Source organism: Manis javanica, chromosome 4, assembly GCF_040802235.1.
Source record: "Manis javanica isolate MJ-LG chromosome 4, MJ_LKY, whole genome shotgun sequence".
In the NCBI taxonomy this organism is placed as follows: domain Eukaryota; kingdom Metazoa; phylum Chordata; class Mammalia; order Pholidota; family Manidae; genus Manis; species Manis javanica.
In genome coordinates this window covers 75,766,755-75,789,146 of record NC_133159.1, presented here as the reverse complement: position 1 = coordinate 75,789,146, position 22,392 = coordinate 75,766,755, and the positions used below count along the sequence as shown (strand labels likewise).

General features: G+C 40.2%; 1 protein-coding gene across 7 annotated transcripts in view; it reads right to left on the bottom strand.

Moving 5' to 3' along the window:
* LRRC8D (leucine rich repeat containing 8 VRAC subunit D) overlaps window positions 1-22,392 on the bottom strand; it is a 106,361-nt gene that overhangs the window by 70,568 nt on the left and 13,401 nt on the right. For 5 of the 7 annotated variants that reach the window (XM_036998102.2, XM_036998097.2, XM_036998096.2 and 2 more), the window contains exon 2: window positions 15,743-15,888. The gene's annotated coding sequence lies outside the window, so the exon portion shown is untranslated. Of the gene's footprint in view, window positions 1-15,742; window positions 15,889-15,986; window positions 16,139-16,164; window positions 16,301-22,392 lie in introns of those variants that run through there. The other 2 variants (XM_036998103.2, XM_036998100.2) reach the window with 2 other exon arrangements.

Here is a 22,392-nt window from a genome sequence, read left to right as displayed (position 1 = left end):
TACAGTGTTAGGGGCCATGTCTCTCTGACTTGCCTTTTTTTTAATATGAAGAGTTACATTTCAAAGAACAAGTTTCTTCACCTCTCTGACTTTCCATTTCATTATTTATAAAAGAAAGTAATTGGACTGAGTGGCTCCAAAGATTCCTTCCAGCTCTTAGTTATGAAGTATGCACTTAGAAGATTCTACCACATTTCTAAGTGATACCACTCTGTCAAGAAAGTGGGTTTTCAAATAGCTTTGTAATGAATCAATTTTTTATATTTCCCCTTTAGTACCTACAGAAATTCCCCCAAATTATGTTAGATGTCCTCTTAAAATAATGCTTCTGGTCCTGATATTCTTCTTTTCTCTTAGGTACAACACTTGTAAAAAAATACAAGCAGATACTTAAATAGAAAAATTAAATGCTACCACCACACCACAGATTTCTATTCCATAAGCCTTTGCATAGAAAGACTTTTCTGTATCTATATCCAACTGCCATTTAGTGATTTTACACCCACAAGTGACAAAGCACACGGTGCTGTGGGAAAAGCTCATGGAAAGCCCGGGTGGTGGGAGGCCCTGGTTTCAGCGCTGTCCCTCGTGCCCAATCCAGAAGGCCCAGAGGAGGATGGCTGTTTGCTGACGTGCCCAGGGGTCAGGCCCTGCTGGTGACGCTACTAAATGAGCTCAGGGCACCCCTGGGCACCACACAGATCCAAAGGCCAGTACAGGGAAGAGGAAATAAAAGGAGAGAAAATAATTAAAGGCTCTAAAGGAATGGGAGGGCAGGAGAAGAACAGAGAGGAAGGAAGAGAGGCACAGATTGGAAAGCTACAGAATCACAGCCAGTTCGAAGGAGTAACTATACCAAGGGTCTTACATATATTACTTTCACATGATAAGCCTTACATCATTTTATACTCATTTTAAAGATGAATAAATTGAGGCGTAGAGAATTTAACTTAAGACTGAATGGTAAAGTGCATTTTGTGACCTTAGAGAGCATCTCCAGCCACAGTCCCACAGGAAGTTCCCAGTCTCTACACCCTTGGCCAAGGATGGTGAGCCTCCAGGAGGTGCCCTCAGGGCTGCAGCTCTGGACACTGGGCACTTCAGTCCAGCCCTGTGCAGCTTTGAAGACTGTTCCTCATGTTAAGACAATGTCTGTCCCCCTGCAACTTTCACCTGCCTTTATCCCACGAGTTTGCCACATCTGAGCAAATGAGATTTCCTGTCAAAGCCCCTCAGTAACTAAACAGAGGAAAAGAAAATCTTAGAAAAGTTTCTTAAAAAATCTCAAAATATCCTATAAATTAAAAAAAAAATAGGACTTATAAGGTATGAATAAAGAACCTTGGGATTAGTAAATTGACTACAGAGAAGGTTGAAGGTGGGCCTGTCTTAGGGTGATGTATATCTATTTCTATTAAGGAAGGAATCAGAGCTGCCTTAGTTTTAGCATAAAAGATTTAGTTAAAAATATTATTGGTTTGAGAAAGATCAGAGAGTGCAGAGATTTTTATTTCTTGTAGAAAAGCTTAAATTATACATTTCCTCTATGTTGGACTGGTTCAGATAAAAGCATGCCTTAAGTAGGAGATTTGTAAGCTTTCTTCCCAGCACTGATGAGAGCTTCCTTAGGAATGAAAGCCTCATCTAATGTGTGACCTTCAACTTACTATCTGGCTTGTAGGTGCCATCCATAAAGTGGGAATACTGCAAGGTAAATCGCATTTTAATACTGTTGTAAAAGTGTTGCTTTTCAGCCTTACTGTTACTGCTCCCTATATACAAATTGCTCATCTAGAATTAAACACTAAAAGAGACATGGCAATTTACTTCAGCAAATTATAAAATATTTCATGTTATGTCTTAAACATTACATGTATTTATGAAATGTACTATTTAACCTGGCAATTATATAAATATTATGTTAATGCTTAATATGTTTACAGGATGCTGACAAAATCACTTTTGCAATTTTAAAATTTTCACTTTACTGTTTACAACTACCTCAAGAAAGCACAAAATGGGATTTAGCCTCTTTGTCAATGCACTGCTCTAGTATCTAGATCTCATACTGGGCATTTGTGACAGGATTGAAAACAAGCTCCTATTTTTTTTTCAGAGAGCAAATAATTGGGAAACACATAGAGAAACCATCATGAAACAGATGGACAGAAATGCAAAATTAGTGCCCACCGACACTTCACCTAAAAGGATTATTAAATCATTATGGCTTACATTTACAAAAGCAAAGATGATCTATTATACTATCAGTTCTTTAGGGGATGAAAGCTCAGCCTTGCAGATAATCCTCTTTCCCTGTATTTAAAATAATGAGGATTATTTCTTTCCTCCAGTTTGAGTTCTTACCCCCCTACCATCCCTCACTTCCATAATTTTCACAGCTGTACCTGAGGAACAAAAAGGCAGACAGTATGTTACAATGTAGACTTTGACAGGTTAAAACCAGAGTGAAGGGATCAACGGCAGGAGGTCAAAGGCACCAAAGCCGACACAGGTAATGCTGAGATAAGTCAGCTAACGCACTAACCATCCCTAGTTTTTAACATTGTTTTCCACTAATATTTCCGCTCAACAAGTCTCTCATTCAGAAAGGAGTCTTAAAAAGAGTCAAATTACTTACCCTTCTTACTCCTCCCACCTACTAGGTAGTTGGCTACATGTTTATACTGTAAACATAAAAAAAATCAGTAACATTTCAAGGTTATCTTAATAAGTATCCCAGAAACTTGATTTCTGTCCTATTTCTTAAATCAAAATTATTATACAGAAAATTTATTAAATTTTACTCATAGTCCCTTAAATGCAGTATTTATTTTTGTATTCCCCTTAAAGTGTGTATGTACCTTGACATAGTTGCAGTAAACAATGTTTTGTTAGCAAATTATTTTTAAACTGATTTGTAAGTTTTTTCTAATAGTTTTTGTGTATATGAAAATGTTCAATTTCATTAGCTGTAAGCAGAATATGACTACTACTTCATTTCTGACCCTAAGTGAAATTTCCTGACTCTAATAAGATACATTGAAAAGGACACCTGTAATTTTTTTACCCAGAAGTGCAGAAAAAAAGTTTCTTTTTTAGACTCTTCTTTTAGAAGACCCAAAAGGTTCACTTGTGGTTTTTTTTACTTGAATGCAGCAGGTAAGCAGCAAAAGATAATTGGTCCCAATTTTACAAGCTAGCAAATGGTGGTATTTATAAAATTTACAACTTCATTGAAATCACAAGGCAGGTTAATTGGTGCTAAAAATAATTCCATAAACATCTACATTTCATCTGTTTCCACACAGCCATGCAACTTTCCTAACCTTAACCTGGGTTTGGTTTACATACAAACCTAAATAAATTCAGAAGATACAGTCAACATCAGAACAACAGTAACAGTAATTTTCTTCAAAATTACACAAGGGGAACTGAGTTCCCTGAAATCCAGACAGAACAACAATCTCATATTGTTTCTAGTATCTTCACATATTGCCATAGACGCTGCTCCTAACACCCCCTGCCACTCCCCTCCACCCCTGCCCCTAAAGAGAGCAAGTTTCATACCAGCAAGCCACAGAATTATTACAAGTTCTGCAAGGAAAGTGGTACTTTATAAACTGTTTTTCAAGTGTTCTCAATCTGATCTTTTTTCTTTTTTTGAAAGACAGTTTAGAGGCATAAAGACTTTCCATATAGAGGAAAATTTAATTATGCAGAAATAGAGGGGTTTGGTTAACTATTAGTGTATTATGTCAAACCACAAGGTAAATTAATCCTAATTCATTCTAAGAATTCATTCACCCTGTGTAGGCAGAGAAGGTACGGGACAGGAGCTGACGACCTTCGGAGTGCAAGGTGAGAGGCAGCCACCCGCTTTCCTTTTTCCTACCCGCAGAGCTGGGCGGTTCTGGGTGATTATCTCCAACTGAAAGCTGAGAGACGGTATATCTTTTAGAACCATGGGGGTTTTTCAGCTTGTTTTGTGTGTTTGCCATTTCCTTTCTCTTCAAAATGAAGAGCCCTTGTTGTTTCTGATCGTAAAAGTACTACCTGCTTGCAATTAAAAAAAATCAGATAATACAGAAAACTATAAAAAAGTAGAAATCATCTATAATCTTAGCACCCAGGTATTAACTACTCTTAATATCCTAGTATACTACCTTCCATTTTTTTTCTATGCACACACACACACAATTATGTTTTTGCCTTTTGGGTTTTTATTCAGAAAGTGAAATAACTTAGGAACTCTAGAGTAACTGCTGAAATATTCTGGAAAGGAAGTATGCTGCAAGAGGAGATAAAACAGAATCATATAATATGTTCACAGAAACCACAGAAGGCAGAGAAAACAGAAAAAGAAACGGAGTGGATGCAACAAATAGAAAACATTTATAAACATGGTAGATATTAAGCCAATAGTCACTTTAAATGTGAATCATCTAAAACATACCAATTAAAAGACATAGATGGTCAGAGAAGATTAAAAGAAAAAGACCCAAATATATGTTGTCTATGAAAGACCTACTCTAAAGACTTAGTTTAAAGACAGAGGGGAAAAAAACTGAGATCATGAGCTGCATAATGCTTTTAAGGTCTGCTTTTCTACTTTTTCTTATAAGACAAATACAGAAAGAAAACTAGTTTATTGAGAAATTCTATAGAATTCTCAATGTACATATAATTTTCCCAATACAGTTGACACTCAAACCGCATGGGGTTAGTGCCAACTTCCAATGCAATAAAAAATCCACATACACTTTTTAGTCGCCCAAAATTAAACTATTAATAGCCTGTGGTGGAAGCCTTATCGATAATGTAAAGTCAATTAACACATATTTTGCACATTGTATTTATTATATACCATATTCTTACAATAGTTAAAGAAAATGTTTTTTCAAATTGTCACAAATCTCCAAAAAAATTTCCAATATATTTATTGAAAAAAAAATCTGTGTATAAGTGGACCCATACAGCTCAAAATGTGTTGTTTGAGAGTCAACTGTATATATAAACACTGTCCAATACTTCAAAATGTCAACCTATTTTATACTATTTTGAGAAATATAGACTCATATATTATTTGAGTCCACAAATGAATGATAGATGACTATTTAACACATACATTTGTCCTAAATCCTTCTTGTATCTCAGAAAAATCTGCCAACAATAACACAACTGATTTCCTTTAAGCTGGGCTCTCACTCCTTGTTTCTAGAAATAGAGAAATATTAACAAATGTCCTTATTCTGACCTGAGAGTGTGTGTGTATGTGTATATATATATAATTACTATAGCAGATTCCTTCTTCACTGTAATTCAGTGTTCAACATGAGCTGCTTTTTTTACTAACAGAACTTTGAAATAATTCACTGACCTAGCAAGTTTAGGTTCAAATTTAGATATTACATGGATGCAGAGACTCAGTTGGTTTTTCTCCATTCTTCCTAAATTTAATGCCCAAGAAGGACATTTTTCATTGCTGCATGTCTAGCATGTCCATACTGATCAAATGTATCTTGGAAATGAACTCTCCTAGACATACTATTTTAACATTCAGGCTATGACAATTTCACATATGCCAAAGTGTACTTCTGAACTGTACATACATATCCTAGTTCCTTGTGTTAAAAAAGAAAGTCTTAGATTTGACTTTTTGAGGTTAGAAGAAATGACTGAAAGTTTCCCATTGTGTGGTGATGCCAGAATCTTTGATCTTTACTACTGTGAGTTCAGAGTCAGGCTACTTAGTTTATTTTGAGAAAGCAAATCCTTCCTGTTGTTTCTCAGGAAATGGAAGAACACATTTATAGACTATGTTTTAACTTACATTTAAACAGTTTTAATTTTTTAACTATGTTTCACTTTGAAGAACATTTAATTATGCGGAGAAATTCAGACTTTCAGAAAAAAAATTAGAGCAGTTGGGTGGAAGGAGAAGAGTATTCTCAGACTTAAAATAAAGGGTGAATTTTTAAAAAATGTCTCACACAAACTGTTACACCCTGTTTCTTCCTGTGAAGAATTTTCCAAGCATTAAGTTGTGTAATAGCTTAATGAGGAAAAAAAGGAAATGCCCAAGGTTCTCTCAAATATGTTAACAGCATAAAGAAAGATTAGAGGCTTAATTTTAAAGAGTGTCCTATTACCTGTTTAGGCTTGTTAAATTATTACAATAATCTCTGGAGTCACTCACCTGATCTGGAGTCACTCTTTAATGCTAGCCACCCCTCTAGGGCTTTAAGATGCCATCTCTGTTCTAAGTGGGAGGCAGAGACAACTACATGGCTTTGAAAAGTCAACCTTCCAGGGGAAGAAAATATCCAACCAAGAAGGATGATGAAACGCTTCAAACTGCTGATTTCTCTACAAAGAAGTCAAGGGGTAGTGAAGGAGATGGGAAGGAGAAAGACTTTATGGTAAGATGCTCTAAATAATGCTCAACGTTCCTCAACTGTTGACTTCTTTTACAATGCCACACTTTCAACTAAGATGAAGCAATAAACCCAGCAACAATAAAATGCAATCATACAGGGAAGGAAAGAACACAGACTGTAAATGAAAGACCAGAAGCACCCTTATGATGCGACCCATGAAGCCTTAGGGCGCTGCAGCCCCCAGCAAACCCATCTACCTCTGCACAGCCCTGAGCACAGCCACACTTCCAGCCCTGCTGCCTCTCTTGCCTCACCTGTGCAGCCAGGGGAGGACACTTGGCCACGGTGATCTGACAGCCATCCAGGTTCATGTCAGCTTCCCAGAGACACTGGTGTTGGAGTCACTATCAGAACAACTCATGAAGGACAAATGACAGGAATCTACCTACACTTATCCATTTGTCCACTAGTGGTATGCAAGTCTCATAGAAGCTCTCCAAGTTGCAAGACACTTTAAGAGGACATGAAGTGTAACTTCCTTCACTGAGCTGAGGAAATTGAAGCTCAGAGATTAGCTGACTTCCCAATGGCCGTCCTCTGTTAATGGAAGCACAGACTGGAACTCAAGTTCCCTAATGCTCAATCTATGGCTCCTTCTGTCTTACTTCTCCTCCCTTCTACCACATCTCTAGGGTTTCCTTAAATCACCATCTAAACTTAACATTTCGGCAAGCCCTGTGTGTTTTATTTTAAAAGGTCATTCATGGTATTCATCTTACTCTATCACCCAGAATAAAACCCCACCATCAGCACCTAATCCCCACTGATAAAACCCCAACTGGGCCTTCAACAATACACGACTATTACTCATCCTAAACCAGTGAGGTCCTTTTCCCAAATGAACCGTGACTTTCGGCCTCTTCTCACGGGCTCCTCACACCAAGCCTGTCATCTGCTCCTACTTTACTGAGAAAACACAAGCTATCAGGAATGAACTTTCTCAACCTCCTTCCCCTCCACTTGCACACGCATCTACGGTCACACATACCTTCTCCTCCTGCTGTCCCAAAGGAATGAATGCCTCTGTGGCCTCCCAAGACAACCCCTTTGAGAGGCTTGCACTCCAGACCTCGGCTGCCCTATCTTTTCTGGAATGTTATTCCATTAGTTTTTCTCTCTTCTACTTTTAGTCACTTCCTCTCCACTCTTCTCAATGAAAACATAAGCTCCAGTCACCATTATGCACAAGACATTTCTGCACAGACAAAAGTACACACACACACACTCCACTCGGGGCCTCCACTTCTCAACTGCTACCCTTTCCTCACCAACAATCTAGATTTAAACTTCAGAGCTCTTCTGACTAACAACTGAATACCTAATTGCCAAATCTAATCTCCTGTTTGCAGTCTTTTCCTGACCTCCCGTGGCCTCTGACAGACCTGACAGCTCTCCCTTCTTACTACCTGGGCAGTCTGACAAGGTGCTTCCCTGAGCTTTAGATAGTTCATTTGTAACAGACAATAACAAGAACTATTTCAGGGGGTATTGTTGTAAGGATTGTATGACATAATATATGGAAACAAACAAAAAATACTCTGGCGCTCAATATTACCATCATTTTTGTCTGAGGCTCTTCCGGATCTCCTCTTTCTCTCTCCCTCTATTTGTCTGCTTGGTCTGGGTCTTGGACCACCCTTGGGGCACCTCGGCTGCATTCATGGCCACAACCATCAGCTCCAGTCACTCCCTAATAAGCGTCTCCAGCCCTGACTTCCCTCCTGGGGCCCTGACCGCCCCACTACCCCCCAACTTGACTTCAAACTGGACTCACTATTCTCTCTCTAAACTTGCTCCTCATATATTTTCAATTTGAACTAATGATATCTTCAGACAGTGAATCTCCCACTAGGAACACCAAGGGTCAGCTTTCTTCTTCTGCCCCCTCATCCCCTCCCACTTTGTATCCACTCAGTTGCCGGTGCTTTCTCCTAAATGAGTCTCAAACCCACCCCCTCCTTTCCTTTCCTGCCATCTTCACCTTAGTTCTGATCCTCATTATTTTTCCCCCATGTTATCTTAACAGCCATTGAACTTCCCCCTGCTTCCTTTTAACATACCTTAAGACAACAATCTAAGAGTTTATTTCACCTCCAATGACTCCACAGTGCTGTCAGGAAAAAGCCCACACTTCCAGAAACAGTATGTATGGCCCTAGACGTGGCTGCACCAAGAACGAGGACCAAGCTACATCTCCAGCCTCTTGTCCCCTCTGCACTGCAACCTCTCTGCTCCAGTCACTCATTCTCCACGTTCCTCACACACTGAGCTATTCCAGGCTCTGAACATGGGCTGTTTCTTCTGTTTTTTTCTCCTCTTCAGCCTGGTAAATAATCCTATCCCTCCAATAATCAGCACCAAAACTACCTCCTCCATGAATTCTTTCCTCACAAACAAGAAAGAACAAATCACTCCCTCCTTTGTGCCCCACTCTCTATTATTATTTATTACAATGTATTGCTGTGAAGTGCCTCACACTGTAAGTTGCAGTGAATGACTTATGTGTCTGTCTTCTGAGGTCAGGCACTTTGTCATATTCACATTGTAGCTTCAGAGCTTAGCACAGTGACTGGTACACTGCAGGTAGGAGGAAGAGATAAGGGAACTAAGAGTTAACATTCTGGAGCTCAGCAAAATGTCTGTTGAATGGATGAAGTAGCTTGGCTGTCAACCACATTAGAATAATTGAAAGAGAGAGGCGGCTAGGAGGCAGGTGTATCTGACAGCTGGTGAGGTATGCACAGAGGAATGTGAATGAGAAATGGCAAACAACCCTACTGATGAAGTCCTCTCCTGAGTATGTAAGTACAGTCAGGTCAGAGCTGGGGCTTTATAATTAAACTCAGGTGAATACCTAATAAATCCTGTTCAAAACACAATAGGAGAGTAAGTCCAACAGCTCAAGGACATGGTCTTACCTAAGCAGGTTTTGGACTATAGAACATTCTGTATTACAATTTTATCAGACTTTGTGAAAACTTTGTAAATTTCAGTAGCCTATAATCCTCCCCTATATCGATAAAGCACCTTAACTGCAGGCAAAAGAAAAAGAAAAGGAAATAACAGTCTGTCACCCATATGGTCCTAGAACTGGTAGCTAAAGGTAACATTTTTGGCCTTGACAAACCATGTCATGCAATATCTATTTTGAGACAATTTATCCCCCACAATAATTTCAAATGTATATGATAACAAGCCATGTTATGTACAACATGGTTTCATCCCATTTTATAAAACAAAGGAAAAAGTATACTGTATTCTGCATAGGCATGTAAATGTCTGCTTATCAAACAAACCAGGCCAGCATTCAATGTGACACACATTAGGGACTAGAAGAGGGATGAGAACCAGCGAACTGAGTGGAGCAAAGTAAACTTGGAGAAAACCAAGCCAACACTGGTATTGTTTTCCCAATGCTAAAAAGACATCTATAATTAACAGGCTTTCAAGAGTATTCAGCCATGTATTATGGCATCACACCTCATAAAACTTTCATTCAGAAGCCATACTTGAAATGCACCTTCCAGCTCTATAAGCACATGCAGAGTACTGAGAAGAAAGGGAAGCCTTTGAAGTGAGATGACCAAGTGTGAAAGGGAACCATACTGATATAAATAATAATAAAACTGAGAAGAAAATGTAATGTCAGGGATGTTAAAACTGAATTAAATTTATGTTGCTAAGTAAGTTAAATAATGTCCCCAGGGAAGTAAACACATTTCTAGAAATTATGTTTGCAGGTATAAAGAGTTAACACACAAGCAAATAAGGGCAAGAAATCTACCTGAAATATTTTTGAACTCTTAAACTCTAGTAAGATCAAGTCATAGGAATGTATATGGGACAAGATAAGATACTATGGCTTTTATTTCAAAGCCATAGTAATTTTAAAAGTGTATCAATGACCCAGGAACACACAAATAAGCCACCTGAACAAAACAGAGATCTCAGCAAGAAACCTGTATAAATGTGCACATAAACACCAGAAGATAGTTACAAAAATCTGTGGCGATTTTGGTAGTTCCAAAAATCTTACCAAACAAGAGTGGCTTATTTGTTAAACAGTGTGTTGGGGATACTGGCCAATAATATGACCAGATTTTAAAAATAAGAACAGATTTATATGTCATTATCTTGAATTCCAAATAGTATAAAACTCAAATATGAATAAATGTATGAACCTAATCAGATGAAGACAAAGTATACTGTGAGCCCAGAATAGGGAAGGATTTCTTAAATGTCTCAAAATGCACAGATCACACTACTATTAAAAAAATGGTGGGTGCAACTACATTAAATATTATTTTGTTGCTGTTAACAAAAGGCACTATACACAAAATTATCAGGTAAGTGACATATTAGAAGATATTCACAATATCTAAAGCTAACAATGAATTAATTTCTAGACTATACAAGGAACTCTTTCAAGGAACTTCTTAAAAGAAAGAGAAGAGATCCAATTCACAGAAAAGGAAATTAAGTAAATGAAGAGATGCTCAACCTCACTTGCAATCAATAAAAGGCAAAATTAAACTATGAAGTGTAATTAACATGTATCAGATTGGAAAAAATCAGAAATTGTGTTAATAAAAAAAGATCATCGTATGCTGTATTGGTGGAAATTTGTTCAAAGAAAAAGAAATGATTATGCATAGAAACCTGACAACAATCTGTAAAGTTCCTAGGAAAATTAGTACGCTTATATCCTAAGATTCAGCAGTATATTGCTTGTGGAAAATACTGCCTCAAGAAACTCTCATTAACAGATTCAAAATACCTAGGCTTCTTAGGGAAAAAATGAATACATACTGCATGAAAGCCAAGATTATTTGTAAAAATATTGGCTCATTCATGTCCCTATCCCTAACATCTGCATATTCTCTATGGTTTTAAGTTAACCTCTGGTGGAAACATAACTAAGACCAAACAAAATACTGTCACTTCTCTTCATAGGTGAGAATAAGGACAGAGAAAGAAACAGATGTAATAACGGAAATGTCTGCATCCCAGTCCAGGCCTTAGTTGTCCACATTGAGTTGGCTGACTTATATCTCTACCTGCCTGTTTCTCCATCTATAAAACAGGGATATTACTCACCCTGCATGACACCAGGAGGATGAGAGGCAAGCCATTTAAGTGTCTAGCTCCTAAGAGGTGTTCAATAGTGACTTTTTCTTTTTACCAGAAAATAAGATCATGCACTAACCCTAACAGATTTTGGTGTCCTGCCTAATTCATCTTAAACAGAATATCAAAGCCAGAGCAATATGCACAGAAACCAGAGAGACTGATTCAATATGACCTTGTATGTCAGTTTTTTCCACTTCAGACTAGGGATAAATAATCTCTCTCCTGTCATATACTTATCAGAAACTGTAAAGGTTAAGGTTGGGAAGCCTCTTTCAGCTTCTAGGAAATGAACGTAAGGCTGCTGCTAGTGGCAGTTAATAGCAGGGGTGATTCTGCAACTGGTGTCAGAGTCCTGACTGTACGAACATAAGGAAGGAATATTCACATAAATTCTGTTGGGAAAATGCTCTTATGAGAAATCCACTTATCTACGACTGAGTAACTAGAAGACCTCAAAGCCGACCATGAAAAACAACCCACAAACAAGATCAGCTCCAAAGCCAGGACTTTACAAATGACCTATTTAATGTACAACAAAGAGGAAAAATTCCACCTAGGAATCTTGTGACCTGATGGCTAACATACTGTATACTTTACAGCACCCTTTCAGCATCCTCCACATGGAGCATGTTTGACTTTGGTCCTGATTCCCAACCTGGGGACTTTGGGGTTCTAACGGTCTGGAGACTGAATCCCTGTCTCACACATGTATGTACCAAACATGGGGAATATGCTGTGGTCATTATTTATAATTTATATTCAATTGAGTGATATTAAATAGTAACTTGGTCACTAAATATTAGTGACCTCAGAAATAAGACATAAAACTCCAAATCAAGTCAAAATCTTTGAAATCTTTTAGTATTAAATAAAAGCTTCCCAACTTGTGTAAGGGTTGAGAACTGCTTCAAGTTCACAATTTCCAATTGAAGGTAATTTTTATTTCATAATACATATGAAATATGTATTCATACACAAAAAGAGACAGGGAAAAAGAGACAGGATTTTGGAAACTCTGAAAATCCTAACACACAGTTATCTCTACTCTTAGTCCTCTCTTAGCCATAACTTTTCCTTGGCATTTAACATCAAAGCTGGTTACCCTTTCATTCCTAATTCACAAGCTACTGCAACCATCCAAAATGGACAGAAATGGCAGTGCACCATGTATGAAGAAAATATACATATATTATTTCATCCCTCACTTTTAAAAGATCTCTCTCTCTCTCTTCTCCCCCTACTTTCTCCCCCTTCTCTTGATACTCTGACACAATTCTACAGAGGGGAAGTTATATATCACTCTACAAGAGAAAAAATATATTTATCTAGCATTTCCCAGTGAAAATGTACTCCAAATTTTAATATCTATTCTTCTAAATGCAATATAAATACTAGCTAAAGAGAGCCTCAACTCTGAGTATTGCAAAGAAAAGTAAACTTAATTACATCTGGAGAACATTATAAAAATATTTATGTTTTTTTTATGTACTTATGTACTTATATAACTTTAAGTACATAAGGGTTCACCCAGGTCTTTCTGCAATATGAGTGGGTTATTATGAACTGGTGGGAAGGCGAGGGGGCTTTGCATTGTGGTGGGCTGTGGCAGTCATATACATCATTTATTAATTTATTATTTCTTTTCTAGGGTGTAAACTGTCCTAGGATTAAGCCGGAAGTGCTGTTTTATTCTAGAACATTAAAATATGCTTATCTGACCCTTCAAAAAGATACTGTTCACTGAGACCTGACGTAAGATATTATGTAAATTAAAATAGGCCATTAGAATTTTGGCAGTAGAAAACAAATCACATTGATACAAATAGCTATATTTAGTCACTAACACAGAGGAAATGTAAATTTCAAACATGGGAAAAAACAAAACAAAAACTCCTCTGAGCTCTGGATGGAGAGCAGTGGGAAGAGATGAGATTTAGGTAAAGCTAATCTGAGTCAGTGTTTACCAGCTCTCTTGGAATGGCTAAGAGCCACCTGAATTAGCACGGCCATCTCCTCCTTAGGCAGCAACTTGCCAGAATACAAAAAAGCAAATAACTATAAATCAAAAGACTCTTGTTCAAGCCCCAGTACCTCCATTTACTAATATGACCACTGGCAAGTAGCATTTTATCAGCCTCAATTTCCTCTCTCCAATAAAGCAGATTAAATAAATGCTATTTCACCAGACCATTGAAAGGATTAACAAATTACAAATGAGATTTAGAAAATGTGCCCTGTACACAGAAAATGAGGATCTAATGGCCAGGTAGTACTACCTGTGGGATATTATTTAATTACTGTTAAATCTAAATAGGGTACAGGTTTAGAAGGTCCAAAGACTGTTCTATTTTATCTTGAAGGAGGGGGACAGATGCTAAAGGAAGTCCTCATATTAATGAGTCAGAGGGCCAGGAGTATACCTGTGTATAAAAATAGAGAAAAATACGACACGGTTATGAAGAGTCTCTCTTAAATCTCATGATGTCTCTGGCAAGAGACAAAACATAAACACAGATCTCACAATTCAATTCAAATTTAAGAAGTCCATGGCTGTCTATCTAGAAAAAGACCAAAAATTAATTGCTCAGTTCTCACAGTATATTTTGGCCACTTATTGCTAACACAATTATACCAATTATTGATATTATCACAGTGCTCAAAGCAGCTTCATTTTAAAAGAGGTTAAAGTTCTGAAAGGACTATTGGAATAATGGGATCTTACAGCTCAAATTACCTCCATGCTGCTGATAGGAAAACAAAGGGAGGGATGGGCTAGTACAAATTTACCAGGCTATTGGACTACAAAAGATTGTCCTTTCAAAGCAAAAGTAATTATATTTTATTATACATTTTTCCAATTAGAATGGTATGTTCAGCATGACATCGTGAATTTAAATTTTACAACTAACCCTGTTTCCTGAGGAAACATGGCGACCCAGTAATGTAAGGGAGCTAAGTGCATGTAGTACTATGATTATGCAGTTTCCCTCCTTGCTACAGAAAGAGACCCTTCTTTGCAGAATCTCACTTTCCTCGCCTCTAGTTATTTGCTCACAACCCCTTCCTCCAAAATAAAGAGGAAGATGATGCCACTAGTTTTAACATTGTTCGAACATTTAACTTGAAGCCATGCAATCTTCCCATCCAACGATTCTTCTCAACCATCCAGCTCCCTTACTGTCCCTCCACAAGCCTGGAGTTTGACCAGGTAGACAAACATAGGCAGAGAGACCAGCCCAGACTTTCACTGGAGGAAAAGGCAGAAAGGAGCCCTGCCAGGGAAAAAGCAGCAAGAAGCCTGTGCACAGAACTAAACTTTCCTCTAGTGCTTTGTTCTCTACCTGTGAGCATTTGGGATGGAGCAAGATATGGGTGTGAAAGTATAATCTACCTACTGAACGTGAGACAAGTCAGTCCCAGTTTTACTCTGATGAAAAAACGTAATTTAATGAATTAAGATATCTGGCTCCTCCCTTTAAAGGTACCTTCTGTCTCAGCAAGGGAGACTAGCTAAGGAACCACAACTGGAGTTAACAAGTCAGAGACCAGACTAAACACCTCAGAATTGGCTCTCCCTCATTCCTGGTCGCCACTTTTCCAGCGCGTGTCTGCCTCACTTATATCCTCCATTCCTGATGGCCTGGCTCTCCCAAAAAAAAAAAAAGCAAAGGGCTCTTAAGTTTCACCGGTTTAAGAAGTGGGATTTCTGAGCCTGGACACCAAGACTCTTGCTCTCCTTCCCTCCTTACGCTTCACCCAGAACTCGCCCTCTTTCGCTCCCTAGGTTCCCACCTCTCCCATTCACACCACCCTTACAACATCCAAGCCTCTTGTAACATCCAAGGTTCCCAGAACATTGCTGCAGATAACCCCAGGTCGGCAGTGAGCCACAAGGGACCACACTTCAGCAGCAGCAGGCGGAGAGAGTGGCGGGGCAGCTGGGGAGCCCGGGGGGGGGGGGGGCAGTGCAGCCTGGAGAGCTCCCGCCCAGGCTTAGCGAGGTCCGGGAGGGGCGCCGCCTAAAGCCTCCTGCCCAGTAACACCCCCAGGCGGCGCGACAGTCCGGTAGAGACCCCCGAAGGAGAAAGCAGCCCGGGGCGCTCCGCGAAGGGCTCGCGGCTCGGCGGCGCTCAGTGCGGCGGCCAGTGGCAGCCCAGCGCCCGGCCCCCTCGCACCTGGACCAGGCGGCCACCCTGCTTCCTCAGGGCGCTTTCCGGGACTCGGCTTCGGCGGGCTCCGCAGGCTGGAACCGGCGGCGGCGCGGAGACCTCACTCCTCCATCCTGGGACCCGGCAGCACGTTACCGACAGCCGTGCACTTCCTGTTTGAAAACGGGAGAGAAGAGCGAGAGCCGCGTGTTGGCGGGGTGTCGGGGGGCCCGCCGGCCGCGCGCACCGAAGGGGCTGCGGGCTGCCTTACCGCCGCCCCCGCCCGCCGGGCCCCGGGCGCTCTCCCCACGGGCGGCCACCCGCCGCACCGGCCCCCCTCGAGGCGGCTCCGTCGGCCCGGGCCTCCCTCTGCCGGCGGCCTGGCCGCCAGCGCGCTCGCAGCCCTTCCGTTTCCAGCCCCACCGCGGTCCCCTCCTCCCCGCCTGTACCCGCGTCCAGGGACTGCCCGCGCGCTTCCTCCCAACACCCGTGCAGGCTGCCTCCGCGGGCCTCCTCTCGTCTCCTCCCTGCCCTGCCCCTGGAAAAACATCGCCTTGGGGAAGGTGTAAAGACAAGACTGAGCATTTACAAGGGAGTGGAAGATGGATTTACGCAAAATTTTCAAAGTTAACAGCCACATCCCAGTAATCCACTACAGCTCAGCAGCCCAAAGAGCTTCAGGATGGGAAATTACTTGTCTTGCACCTGGCTGACTCAGGAGTGTGCACACAGCTGCCACAAACTGGTTGGGGGAGGGGGGGTAGTTCTAGGTGCCTAGGGACTCTTTCCTAGGATCAACCTCACCTTCACAGTCCCGACATTTACCTATATATTTCCATACAAAAGACGATCATATAGCGCATTCTCCCTGACAACAATCAAATACTTCTCTGTGTACATAAATCATCCAGCAGTTCCAAAGTTTGGCATTTATGCTCATTTTGTCACCCTCTGACTCAAGTTAGTTTCAAGGTAGTGTTTAAAAAATTGTAAACAGATGGTTTCCGAATCTGCCATATGCAGAGTGTACCAGCTTTATGAGTTCCCATGTGTTCAGTGGCCAGTTTCTGGGCTTCCTTCCGGGTGTGGACAGTTTCATCCATACTCTTGCCCTTGCAACGCAGATCTATCAAGTTACAAGGCACTTACAGGACTGTCTTTGATAAACAGTTCATTTAGTCATCAAGCTGCAGGCTTAAAGTTATTTATGTTTCAAAACAACATGGAGAACAGAATATAAAATGATTACTCTGTATCAAAAACTAAATTTTGACAGACGTAGAAATTGATGAACATTAAACTCCCACTTAGTGTTAGATGGCATCTCATTTTAATCTGTTACACTCAGTATTTTCCAGAAGATCAGCAGAAGTCCTATTCTCATATTCCCACTTGAGGAAACAGAATCAGAGAAGTTAAGTAATTGTCCCAATGTCTCTGATAGAAAGTGATCAAATGGAGAGTTGAATAAACAGGTCTTTCCTAAGTGTAAAATCTGGGCCATTTCCTCTGTACTGTGCTAATTCTCAAAACAAGAGTGAATCCTGGGAGAAAACTCAAGCCCAGCCACCATCTGTGATCCATTCCCTCACTCCCAAATGATCCTGCAGTTTATATGCTATCACTCTGTTGAACTAGCTAGCTTCCTTACCCACCTGAATAGTATGTACCTTGATTACTCAAGCAGAGGACACTGTGCTCTTTCCCATTATCTACCACAGGTTCCGTCAGCCTTTTGTGCATTACTCAGTGGCAAAAGTTCAAAAGGTTTTAGGACAGCCACTCATATGCCAAGGTACAAAGTCTGTTCAGTTCAGAACCTAGTCAGCTCATATTTGTTCCCTGAATGTGCCTTTTCAAGAAGCGGGGGAAATTCAAAACAAAACGGAACAAAAAAACACACAAGTGCCTTCAACTTTCCTTCTGCTTTAGCACTTACATTCACACTCACCTGTCAGTAGCATGCTGCTATTAGCCTCCTGACAAGCCACAAAACAGAGTGCATATTAAAAGGTGATTAAGAACCTTGGTGATGGTGGGATCCCAGACACTTGCAGAGAGAGTAAGGGAGAAAGTGAGAGCTTTTGTCTTGTCTTCAGGTGAACTGCACCTCACTTGCCCTTTGCCGCCGCTTCACTAAGCAGCACAGGTGCACCTCACTAGGGCAGGCAGGTGACCGGCAGGGGCAGTTCACGTGTGAGGGCAGGGCCCTCAGGTGTGACGGTATGGCCGGCAAGGGGCTGAGATGCATTCCCCTCCTTGAGGCATGCCTCATCTAATGAGGCTTTATTACTAATACCTACCTGAAGACTTCAGGGGCCAGCTCTGCCTCTGCTACAACTTTCACCTTCTCTCAGTCCCTTTTCACCCTAGACTGTCAACTCTTTATTTCTTTTCAGAAACATAATGTTTTTTCACAAAGTACTGCCATGTATTTTCCACAACATATGGGGAAGCACAAAACTGTAACTCAAAATTTCTCTCACTTCTATCTTATTAAAAAAAAGACCCTGTCAATAATTACTCTGTTTTAAGGATACAACTGTATTTTAAAACACCTTTGCTATATCCCTGCCTTCCTTTTTGTTACTCGTTATAACTCCAAGAGCCTAGAAGGAAAAACTCTTAAGAAAAAAGAGACTCCTAAGAAAAAGCAAGGAAACACGGATCCCATAGTTTGTAATGTGAATGATAAAACACTCCTAAGATTGCCTCAGTTCCCGACATGTTTCCCAACAAACACAAGGCCTAACCATCATCTGGTACCTTCCCATGATTCAGCTATTCTCCTGTGCCTTCTGTATTTCATGGAGAAGTATTTCTTCCCTAGTCCTGTGAGTAGGAAAATATATATATATTAAAATCATAACATCATAAGGAGAAAAATATGCTAAAAAATATGATCAGGTAGGCACAAATGATACCACCAAAGATCAAACTGATTTTAGAAGAATACTGGAGGTTCATCCTGAAAGTCTCCACTCCCTAAGTACCATAATCCATGGATGAAGAGAGCAACATTGTGAGGGCCATTTTGTAGGCTCCAAATTAAATGACAAGCAACAGCTTTTCTGAAGACTAACGGGTGTGGAGCAGATGATAAAAACCCATATCCAAAAAGGATGCTGCTTATCTTTCCTCCTCCTAAAAGAGAAACACCTTATTTTGGCGGTTAAAATGTTTGCCACAAGATTTCTGTGTACAGATTCTCAGTCATTATTACTGCTGGATTTTGCAAACAAGAAAAATGGCAAGCCATCTGGTAACCTAAGAGATTGCCTGTATGTATGTATTAGCAGCCTTCACATCCGTGTCCTTATCTCTGATTTCACTTCCAGGGGAGCACATGCAACTGGCTTTTCTGTGAAGGGGGTTTCTGGTCCTCATACTCCCCTCCAGGCCTCTGCAAAACCTGGGCATGGCTTTCAAGGAAGATGTCCTCAGAGCCAACTGGCTGGCTGGCTTGATTGGCATGTGCCCAGAGAGGGTCACTGACCATCTTTGAGGAGCCAGAGTGGCATTTTCCATGGCAAAAGTATAGCAAAGGGGTGCAAATTGTCTTTTTTTTAAAAATCTGCTCACAAGATGGTTTAGGGTCCCCTCTGTGCAGTTTCCTGCTCTGAGCTTTTGAGCTTAGAGCACCCCACAGCATGACATGGAAGACCCAGCTACAAGGTAGAAACACATGGCCAGGGCAGCTACAGCCTGAGCTGTTAATGTCCTGCAGCTCAGTGTGCCTTGGTTCCCTCCACTTCCACGTACATATATGCCTCCCCTGTGTTGCACAGAATTGGTAACTCTCACGTGCCTGCCTCACTGACGCCTCAGAACAGCCTTTGCAGGGGGAAGTTGCTGTCACTGTGCTGGGAGCAGCAGCAGGCTCACAGACACTGAGTCACTTTCTCAAAGCAGCAGGTAATGGAGCTAAAACTCACCCTAGGTCTGTTCTTCCTCCTTTGAACTGAACAGAAATGAGAGGGTGCATTTTGCTTGTGGACTTATTATTGTGTGCTCTACAACTCTACTCAAAAGAAGGTCACTTTTAAAACAACCTGTAATGTTCTCTCAACTGCATCATGTTACTTCATCACTTGGCCAAATTTCTGTGAAGTGTTAACTATAAGCATGCATTTTCCAACAGGCCAACTGATTTTATAGCACTATAAGTTGATCTACATTAGGTTAAATTTGCTCTTGGGCTGCAGCTGAATATTATTTTTAAAAAATAGTAACACAGATTCACTAGGCAATCGAGTTAGGATGGACAAAATCTTAATGCTTTTTTCCCCCAAGTTTCCCCTCTTATTCTTCAGTTAGGAAACAGTTATAAAGTGGGCCATTTTGACTGATGTACTGTGATTCAGTGAACATAAATATGAAAGAATAGCAAGAAACCACAAAAGTTTGACCAAATGCAAATACCTGTGCACAAGTTAAGAGTATTCAAAATGTTCCTGGCACACACTGCTAGCAATGAACAGACTAGGGTTATTTACTAACTGCTGATCATGATGGGTGTTGTGTAGACTAAACACTGTCCTATAAGACATTTCTCTTTGGAAGGCATGTTTCGTCTATTCATTTTCTGTAGTGGGTATTTCTGCTTCTTATTAAAAAATATTCTCAAATTTTCTTTGGGCATCCAGTTAAAAAGTAATAGGTTAAAATCCAACAACTTAAAAGGATTGGTCCTAACAAGTCAAATAAATATAATGTTCACTACTAAGAACATAATGTTCTTAAAAAAAGAGTTTAAAATACATAAATGTCTATACGGTTACATATCTGAAGGTACCAAAATATATGAGTTGATATGGAATAAGTCACATACACCGTCTACTGAATATATCAATTCTCCATTATCTACTAGAATGAAGTCTTAGAAAAGTAACTTATGAATAATTTAAGATGGCAAAATTGTATAGTTTGATTTTCATTTTCTTTCCTTTGCCTGCAGTGGAATGGCTAAGGCAAATAGCATGAGAGAAAAACAAAGTGCCCGGAAAATCCAGAAACATTATTATATACTTTTTAAAGATTATTCATCAATTTTTAAACCTACCTAAACAAATTCCAACCCCTTTACATGTATTGACTCAATTATTCCTGACATTATGAGGTAGGAATTACCGTTACCTCCATATTACCTACCAGGAAACAGACACAGAAATACTAAGTTATTTGCCCAAAGTAACACTCTCTGCTAGCAAATACCAGAATGTGGGTAGCCTGCTGGTCACAGAACCTACTTTTACCCAACACATCTTACTACCAATAGGGCGTAATTGGCTTGGGCTTGCTTTCTACAGCATGAAACTTCAAGGGCGGTAGTCTCACGGATATGGCCAGAGTAGAGTAAAAACTCAAGAGTTTTCCTTTTTGCAACAAGAATATAACCACTGGTTGTAGAGGGTCAGGGATGCAAAGCCTGCTACATGTTTCTGAATAAATGAATATTCAAAAGAAAGGAAAAGATATTTATAAAACAGAAAAGCCACAAAGAACGGCTACTTCCTCACCAGAATTTGACCAGAATCCTAGATTGCAGGGCTCCAAGACTATTTGGCTACAGCACAACTGAATTATCATGGAAAGGGAAAGATATGAACCCTATGTACTTTGATCCTGGAGAAGAGTTTGATACAGTGTCCCATGAAATCAGGAGCGCTCACTCAACTGAAACATGTGGCTACAAGAACCCCCAGGAGTTAAGCAGGCTAGAAAGAAAAACATTGGATCTATCTACTAGGATGATGAAGAAAATACCCACAAGGAAGAGTATTCACACTGTTATAATCAAATCTGCAAGTAACATTAACTTGGGAGGTGTGAAAAGGGCACATGAGGAAAGCCAACTGACTTGGTTACATGAACAGAGCAGTGAGGAGAAACAAGTTGTTTCACTTTTGTGCTCCCTTTAACTTTCAGGGAGGGGCTAGGATGCTCAGCAGGGAGTAAAAAGCCTCTAGACCTGAAATGCCAAGACTGATCTAAATAAAGTAAGCTATACCAAATTGGGTATGTTTAAAATTTTAGGACCATAGGTCTGAACTCCAACAAGCAAGATCCTATTATTCCACACACCATCAGTGAAGTTCCATGGGAAATAATATTCCTTCCAGCAAGAAGACTTTGTTAGCAAAACTCAAAGAAATGAGGGGGCTCAAAGGCTGAATTCAGAGGTTAGGTGAAAAAGTCAGTGGTGTATGTAGAATCTGGCCCCACTACAAATATGTTGCACAGGCAGAAGGTCATGAGAATGCTTTGCAAACACATGGCAGGATAAAGCACAGAGAAGAAAGAAGAGCAAAGAGAGCTAAAATTTGGACTAACATTATTTTTTTAAGCATAAATTATCATTTCTAATTTCTTTAATGTAGAGAACTCACTTCTCCCTTGGTAGAACTGTTTGCCTTCCCAGCAAAAATTATACTTTAAAACTCAGATTTAGAACTCAAGAAATGGGAGTAAGGGAGGCCTTTAACTCTTGGAAAAAAATGGCCAAACACCAGGCTGGGTCCCAGGAAATGTATGAGTGAATAAAATACCACTTCATTCAACTCCTAAGATGCTGAACAACTCAACTATTAGCTCCATAGCCACCCTGGCCCCAGCAGTAGACTGCAGAGCTCCTGCTCTATGAGAGACTATTGATGAAGACAGTCACCAAGGAAATC